The sequence below is a fragment of the Adiantum capillus-veneris genome, chromosome 23 (assembly GCF_014529385.1).
Source record: "Adiantum capillus-veneris isolate H3 chromosome 23, ASM1452938v2, whole genome shotgun sequence".
NCBI lineage: Eukaryota > Viridiplantae > Streptophyta > Polypodiopsida > Polypodiales > Pteridaceae > Adiantum > Adiantum capillus-veneris.
The window spans coordinates 115,015,478-115,024,696 of NC_140953.1; positions in this window are offsets into that span (position 1 = coordinate 115,015,478).

Genomic DNA, 9,219 nt, shown 5'->3' on the forward strand with positions numbered 1-9,219 from the left:
TCCTTGTGAGACTTCCAAAAGAGGTCTCTCTCCGATTCGGGAAGAAGAAGAAGATGCATACGAAGGGCTCAAAAATTTTCTTCTTGGATGATGAATCTCCTTCCCGAAGGAGAATTCAAGAGCCTCCACCGAAGGAACGAGAAAGAAGTGAGTCTCCTGCCACCTCGGCAGAGATGGCTTCATGAAGACAGTGGGCTAAACGCTCTCCATCACCTCCAAAACAGAGAAGACCATCACATACTTCTCCACACTATACTTCAAAGAGAGATGACAAAAAGCAAGAGAAGAAAAAGGCAAGAAAGAGACACCCTCTTCTCCATCTTCTTCATCCTCTTCCTCTTATGAAAGTGATGGTGAAGACAAAGAAGATCAAGCAAGAAAAAGTCGAGAAAGAGGTCACCCTTTTCTCCATCCTCCTCGAATTCTTCACCTTCTGAAGAAAGCGATGGTACAACCTTTGAACCATAAAAAAGAAGAGGCCATAGGAAATCCTATGCCGCGTGGAAGAGGTTGTCCAAGATCAAGAATTTCAAAAGAGGGAGGGAAGAGCATCTCTTTCCTTACCTACGATGGCACCTTTGGCGCTACGAACAAAGTCTTGGCCTTTAGCCAACAATTCGACATTAGGAAACGTTTGGACTCAAAAATGGGCCTTATAAGAATTGTTGATGTGGCATAGCTTTCAAAAAGTGGGGATCGGTAAATTTTTTGCAAATAAGATCCAAAATTGTCGGAGTTTGGATATTTAGAATCTAATCTTCAAATGCTATCTATTGATATATAGCATGCATGTATCGGACATTGCCTTCATGTAGATCTAGAAAAAGGTGATTTTAGATTACAGTAACGGTAACAAAACCTAGCTGATTGAAAAAAATTGGCATAACTTTCATAGAAGTCATCCAAACTTTTCGGACCTTGGTTCTTTAGAATCCATTTTTCAAGAACTTTCCAATGATAGGTCATATCATGGGGTTCTAAGCAATATTTAGAGGGGTCTACCCGGTTGCTTTCTTTTGTACAACTTTGATGATGTGGCACTCTTAAAAGGCCCAAAAATGAGTTCAAAATTTTCCTAATGATGCGGCGTTTGGAGATGAGGGCTTCATGGAGTCCTCTAAGCTACTCCATGTAGCTATGCATTTTCAAAAGTCTGCAAGACAATGGTGGTATAGCGTACGGGCCAACGGTGAAGCTCCACAAACATGGAAAGCTTTAAGAGCTTCCATTTTGAAGCAGTTGTTGGCCACCGATGCCAAAGACAAAGTACTCACCGAATAGCGAAGCTTGAAGCTCTCTCCCTACAAATCCATTCACAAATATGTAGACAAGTTTTGGGACTTACAACTCAAAGACATTGTCTTTAAGAAGCTGTATTTTGGAGAGCAAAAGCAACAATTTTGTGCAGGCTTAATTGAAGAAATGGTGGAGTATGTCAACTCCCAAAGGCCACGCACCATATCAACGGTTATACACCATACTATGGTGGCTTCTTGAATCAATTTCCAAACGGGGGCTAAAAGAAATTTTAATCCCACAGAAAACAAGGGTTCCAATGAGCCTAAGGGGAAGGAAAATGTCCAAAAGTCTCCTAAGGGCAACTCCAACAAAGCTAAGGAGAAGGGAGTTTACAAAGGTAAAAACAAACTCTCTCCTGAAGAGCTTGAGTGTTATTGCAAGGATAACCGCTATTTCAAGTGCGGCGAGCAAGGGCATGTGTACCGTACTTGTCCCCAAAAGAACACCCGCCATGGACCTCCTAGAGCTACCTTGGTCAAAATCCAAGAGGAGGAAACTCACCACAAAGGATCTCCTCTATGCCATGCTTGGGGAAAGGTAAGAGAACATGATGCTTTTATTCCCTTTGACCCTGGCTCTACTCACAAGTTCATATCCACAAAGTTGGCCACCAAGCTAGACATACAAGCTTACAAGATGGGAGATGTCCTACCCGTAGACGGTGCTTTCAAGGCATTAGGAGAAATATGAACCTTGCATGGGCCTTGTAAGGAATCCTAATTTTTAGGGATTAAGGCTAATGTTGTGTGGGGTTAAGGGGGCAAGGGTATTGAAGAAGGTAGTTTTGAGTAGGCTTTTCTAGCCTTTTTTTAAGAAAATTGTAGGATGTGGACCTAAGGGGTTACTTTCTCTCTCTAGCTTTTTTAAAGTGAAGGAAGCATAGGGGTGTGACCACATCAGCAAAAACGTGGGTCACTAAGAGTGAAAATTTGACTTTTTTTTTAAAAATTCATTTTTATTTTTATTTTACCTAAAATTCCCTCCCAACATATACACATATCCAAAAATCATTTTTTGACTCCTTTTTAAACTCACAAGCTTAGAAAGTCCATTTTTTCAAAAATCTTTTCCCCCAAAAAGTAAAAAACACTTTGTTCTCTCCTCCTTCTCCCTCCTTCCTCCTCTCTCCCTCTCCCTCCCTGCCCTTACCTTCCTCCTCCCCAATCTCTCCCTCCCCCCCTCCCTCCTTCTCTCCTCCCATCTTCCTCAATCTCCCTACCCCTCCTCCTCTATCTTTTCATCATTTGCTTCCTCACACAACAACTTCAATGGTGCTCACGGACATCGCAAATGATTTGCTTCCACCACTATGTACTCCGCACACCAAAAGTATACATATTCGCTTACCCACAACGTTTGCACCGAAGACCGCTAGTGAGGGTGATCAAAGGTCATCACAGGAACGTCGTGCCGCTCGTGAGACCAATGTTGACATTTGGGTGAACGGTCATTTATACCCTTAAGATCCTATAAACCGATTCCATCCATCTTTTAATAGCCTTTTGATATTTCTTCAATTTCATGGGAGGGGAGAAGCATGCTTGCTAGGCTATTGCAAGCGGTTGTGTATGGGTACAGGTGCTTCTTTACATATGTGGATGCACGAATGTCAAGATCTTCACCTCAAGACGACGGCATTACAAGAGAGTATTGCCTCTTCGTAGAGGGTGGTTGAAACTCTTCAACAACAAATGCAAGAAAAGGAGTCCCACATTAAGAAGCTTGCCAACACCATCACATACTTGAAAGAAACACCCCTTTGTGCAAGGGAATGCAAACACACATATTCATCCATTGAAACTTTTGCACATTTGGGAGGAGCACGCAAACAACGAGTGACAGCCACTGTAACATTTAATGGCCTAAAATCTTATTTGTAGCAGAAATTAGCATGAACATAGTGGGCATTTCATTAGAATAGATTCCTAAGGAGAATTACAAGAGTGCTTGGGTGGAGAGAGCAACAAAAAGCATAACACCTAGTTAGATAGCATCGACAATACTTTCAAAAGAGAGAGCAATTAAGCTATTGACAACAGTTGAGGACCGGATTTGCATGGAGCCGGTCCCCCCTCCAAAAGGCTTTGTATTATGGTTTCTCCCATCAAGAGAGACATTGTACAATACAATTCTTTGTGTTCCTTCAAGACTAGCTAGTGCAATGAAGATGGAAGCTTCATACACCAAGCAAAACACTTAATCAAACACAACTTGAATTATCCCCGTTCTCAGACCCAAGACCTCACACACCTTCGAAGATGGTGAGAGCTAGCAGGGTATGAGAGTAGATTGAGAGGAAAAAGAAGTATCTTACGAGAAAGAAGTACATCTCCTCACATAATCACTCATATTAGCATAGCTTAGCTTAGTAATTAGCTTGGTAGAGAAGATGAGCATGCATTGAAGCTTGGCTCTTGGTTGGATTTGCATCCACATGCCAAGAGAGTGTTGATGTAGGCTTCTATCTCACAAGCTTGGAGTAGGTGATGAGCTCTCCATTAAAGCTTGGGAGGAGATAGAGTATTTTCCCTTCACACATGGTCCAGTGTGAGAGTGTGTGTGTCAATGCCAAGCAAAAATCAGCCCCCCCTCTCTCTTGGGCGAGCCCTAGCTGCTAAGTTAGTCTGGCTTTTGCCTCATTGGACCTCCCCAGGTCAAGCCAATAGGGATTAAGCAGCATAAGTGATAGCCTTCTGACATGTGTCCCCCTTTCCCCTTTTGTGAGAGCTTTAGATAATTAAATAATTAAACTAAACTCTCATTGGACCCCTTTGCCTCCTGGCCAATAGGAATCAGGCAAGCCATGGGGCTCCTGAATGCTCATTGGACCCCTTGGGAGACTGCCCAATAGTCTTCTAGGACACTTAATTCTTATTGGTTTCTTTTATTAAATGTTTTTAAATTAATTAAACTAGATTTACTCTAGCCTAATTCTCATTGGTCCACTTCAAGGGTCTTCCAATAGGAATTGGGCACACCTTGTGGGCATCTGGCCTAGGGAGCTGACATGTGTCCCTCATTCCCTTTGTGTAAAGGGAGCCTGTGTGTGTGTGTGTGGCTTTCTCTCTCATCCCCTAGCTTTGGGGCTCGCCCCCTCCCATGTAGGGATGTAGAAAGACTTTTTGGGCACACACTAAGCATCCAATTTTCCCTAAGGTTGACCTTTGGACACAACCTTTGAATTTTGGAACCTTAGCATTTTGGAAGTCTTAATGGGCTGAACCTTAGGGTCTTTTTAGCCCATTGTTTCACATGGCTCTTTTGCAGATGGCCCCCCCTTTGGATCCCTATTTTCCCTCCTTTGGATCCCTACTGTGGCCGGTCTGCTAACTTAACCAATATTCTAGCTTTTTCTCCCTTGGCACTTCCCCACATTAAATGATCAGTTTAATATGAGAAAATCATTTAGGAGAATTAGATATTGATTATTATGACATTACCTCTCTCTTGAAATCATAGTCGTCCTCGACTATGGTGTAGAGAAGATAAAGCATATGCATGAGTCCTTTTCTTAGCGGGTAGAGGATCCCTATGTTACCCTACGACATCATTCCATAATGGATGACTAGTCCATTTGGCGCTTGAGAGCCTGAGGCTGCCGCAAGCATGTCTGCACATTAGTCCTATCAGTCTTCCATAGTAGAGTGACAAGCTCTACTTGGTGTTCGGGAGACGTCGTCTCCGCAAACTTGATCTAAGCATGCATACTACTTCATTTTTGTGCACAAATAAAGAAAAAGAGAGTCTTATAAGACAAAAAAAATTTTGTTCATTTTTAACATTTTGTACATTTGCTTACTCTTGGGAACATTGTAAGCATTGACAAGGTTTAGGTTATCCTTTAATTGTATGCCTTGCATCCATCTAGCATCTTCAAAAGGATAATTCTTAAACTTAATAAGATATCGTCGGATAGTCTTACCGCCTCTTAATACCTTGTCTTCATGTCGGAGAATGGACTCGGGCTGCAGCACCTCCTCGTGGTCCTCGATCTCCGGTGGGTCTTCAATAGTTGGTTCTTGAGGTGGCTCTCCTTTGTAAGGCTTTAAGAGGCTCACATGAAAAGCATTGTGTATGAGCCAATGATTGGGCAACTTAAGTTGATAGGCCATCTCATTGATTGGCCTAAGAATCTGGAAGGGACCATAGTACCTTTTTGCTAGTTTAGCATAGTACTTTTGGTGGCCCGTAGGATTCTTGCCCGTCGTGTGCCTTAATCGAGCCTTGGGAAACTTTAACAAGACCCAATCGTTTTCTTTAAAGGCTTGGGCTCTTCTGTGCTTGTCAGCAGCAGCCTTTTGCCTTTGCTGTGAGATAGAGATAGCATCCTTAATCTTTTGGAAAGATTCTTGTAGGTCTCGGCTATACTCATCTGCAGCGAAGATCTTCCCATGTACCTTAAGTAGCAAGGGACTTTTTGATCTTCCCTCAATTACCTCGAAAGGTGCTTTTCCTGTAGAAGTATGTACAGTGTTATTGTAAGCATACTCTACTAAGGGTAAGTACTTCTCCCATTGGGATCTTTGATCTACTTCCGTTACATAGGCTTTTAGTAGATCGAGAATAGTTAGGTTAGCTATTTCACTTTGGCCATCAGTTTGTGGATGATAGGCCGAAGAGAAGTTTAGCCTTGTTCCTAAATTCTCAAAGAGACCCTTCCAGAAATTACTGGTCATTCTAGGATCTCTATCCGACACTATGGACATTGGCAAGCCATGGTACTTGAAAATTTGTGAAATGAAGAGGGTTGCCATTTGATGGGCTTTGATAGTCTTTTTGACAGGTATAAAATGAGCTTGTTTACTGAACCTGTCTACTATCGTCCATATTCCCGTATTCCCATGGATAGACTTAGGCAATCCAAAGATAAAATCCATGGATATGCTCTCCCACGGTGAATTAGGGATTGGCAAGGGTTGAAGCAATCCAAGTTGCTTCCCTCTATCAAATTTTGTCTTTTGACATACCACACATTTGGAAACATACTCATGTATGTTCACTTTCATGGTAGGCCAATAGAAATATGTTTCAATTCCCTTTAGGGTAGACTGAATCCCTCTATGCCCCGCATATGGGGGAGCATGAGATTCATACATTACTTTCTCACGTAGTGAGTTAGTAACGCATAGTCTATTGCCATAGAGAAGATAACCATCTTGTAAAGTAAATGGTTCTTCTTTCTTCCCTAATGCAAGGGCTGAAATCACATCTCTAAAATCGGGATCAATAGCATACTCATCTATCATTGAAGATAGATCATTGTGAGTTGCTATGGAAACCGCATTCACTCTCGGTCGTCTTGAGAGTGCATCGGCTACTTGATTATGCTTGCCAGCAATGTGAGCAATATGAAAATGAAATTGCGAAAGGAAATTTGCCCACCTCATTTGTTTGTCGGAGAGCTTGGTCTGCGTCATGAAGTACTTAAGACTTTGGTGATCCGTTCGCAGAATGAAAGGAGTCCCCAATAAATAGTGCTTCCATGAGTCTAAGGCATGTAGAACTGCAAGGAGTTCTTTTTCGTATATGCCTAGAGCTTGCTCAACAGGGTCGAGCCTTCGACTCTCATAGCCTATGGCGTGCCCTTCTTGGAGCAAAACAGCCCCAAGGCAATCACCACAAGCATCACATTGGACCTCAAATGGTTTTGAGAGATCCGGTAGTGTAAGCACAGGTTGAGAGATAAGCTTTTCTTTAAGCTTTTCGAAAGCATTGTTCTCCTTAGCAGACCACGTATACCTAACATTTTTCTTTGTTAGGTCATGTAATGGTCCCGCAATTTGTGAGAACTTTTCTATGAAGCGTCTATAGTATGCACACATACCTATAAAGCTTCTTAGTTCATGAAGATTCCTTGGTTTAGGCCATCCTTTTATTACCTCTAACTTGGATGGATCCATTTGGATTCCATCTTGAGAGATAATGTGACCTAAATATTGAATCTCTTGCAAGAAAAATTCACTTTTCTTTCGATTAACATAAAGTTTATTCTCTCTTAAAACTTGAAATATTACCTGGAGGTGTTGCTTGTGTTCCTCTAATGAATTAGAGTAGATGATAATATCATCAAAGAACACTCCAGTGAAGGTTCGATGAGGTCTGAACAGCTTCTCCATCAAGCGGTTAAATGTGGCTGGTGCATTAGTCAAGCCAAAAGGCATGACAATGTATTCGTAAAGACCAAATGTAGTACGAAATGCGGTCTTTACAATGTCTTGATCAACTATCCTTATTTGATGATAGCCACTTTTTAGGTCAATCCTACTGAAGTAGGTCGATCCTTGTAGCTTATCAAATAGGTCTTCTACCCGTGGAACGGGAAACCTATTCTTGATAGTGATCCTATTTAGTGCTCTATAGTCGACACACATACGATATGTGCCGTCTTTCTTTTGCACTAATAGCACAGGTGAGCAAAATGGAGATGAGCTAGGCCTAACCATGCCCTTCTCAACTAACTCATGCACTTGCCGCATAATCTCCTCTTGTTGAGCTTGAGAAACTCTATAAGGAGGTTTGTTAGGCGGTGAACTTCCTGGAAGAAGTTCAATTGCATGGTCGTCATTACCTCGTTTAGGAGGTAGCTCACAAGGGATGTCGTCAATAAAGACATCTTGAAACCCCTTGAGAAAATTGGATAACTCTAATTCCTTTTGGTTGCTTTTATTTTCTTTTGCTAAAGCATTAGGTTCATTTTGAGAATCTTTAACAAAAATCATGTACACGGAAATAGAGCTCTTTATTGACTTGTTGAAAGCTGGTGTATGTACAATGGGGATGGTGTTACCCATCTCCCTAGCATCTATATACATGTCCTTTTCCCTGAACTTAAAGGAGATTCTCCTTTCAGGAAATTTAACATGGGCAGCCAGACGGTCAAACCATGGTGCCCCTAGGATTACATCCTCATGCTTGAGAGGAGAGATAAAGAAGTCCTCTTTGTCCACATAGCCTTGGACATGAAGCCTCAATTTCCCGATTAAGGGAGTGACTGAAGCTTCTTGCCCCTTGAAGGCACTGTCTGCGGGTAGGATATCTCCCATCTCGTAGGATTGTATGCCTAGCTTGGTGGCTAACTCCATAGATATGAAATTGTGAGTAGAACCAGGGTCAAAGAGAATAAAAGCATCATGTTCTCTTACCTTTCCCCAAGCATGGCATAGAGGAGATCCTTTGTGGTGAGTTTGGATGAATCTCCTCCTCTTGGATTTCAACCAAAGAAGCTCTAGGAGGATCTTGGCGGTTGTTCTTTTGGGGACAAGCGCGGTACGCATGCCCTTGTTCGCCGCACTTGAAACACCGGTTATCTTTACGATAACGCTCAAGCTCTTCAGGAGAGAGTTTATTCTTTCCTTTGTAAACTCCCTTCTCTTTAGCTTTGTTGGATTGCCCTTAGGAGACTTTTGGACATTGTCCTTCCCCTTAGGCTCATTGGAACCCTTGTTTTCCGGGGGCTTATTATTTCTTTTACCCCCTGTTTGGAAATTGATTCGCGAGGCCACCATAGTATGGTGTATTACCGCCGATATGGTACGTGGCCTTTGGGAGTTGACATACTCCGCCATTTCTTCGGTTAAGCCCGCACAAAATTGTTGCTTTTGCTCTCCAAAATCCAACTTTTTGAAGACAGTGGCTTTGAGTTGTAGGTCCCAAAACTTGTCTACATATTTGTGGATGGATTCATTGGGAGAGAGCTTTAAGCTTCGCCATTCGGTGAGTACTTTGTCTTTGGCATCGGTGGCCAAAAACTGCTTCATAATGGAAGCTCTTAAAGCCTTCCATGTTCGTGGAGCTTCACCGTTGGCTCGTAGGCTAGACCACCATTGTCTGGCGGACTTTTGAAAGTGCATAGCTACATGGCGTAGCTTAGAGGACTCCGTGAAGCCCTCATCTCCAAACGCCGCATCGAATTGCTGGATA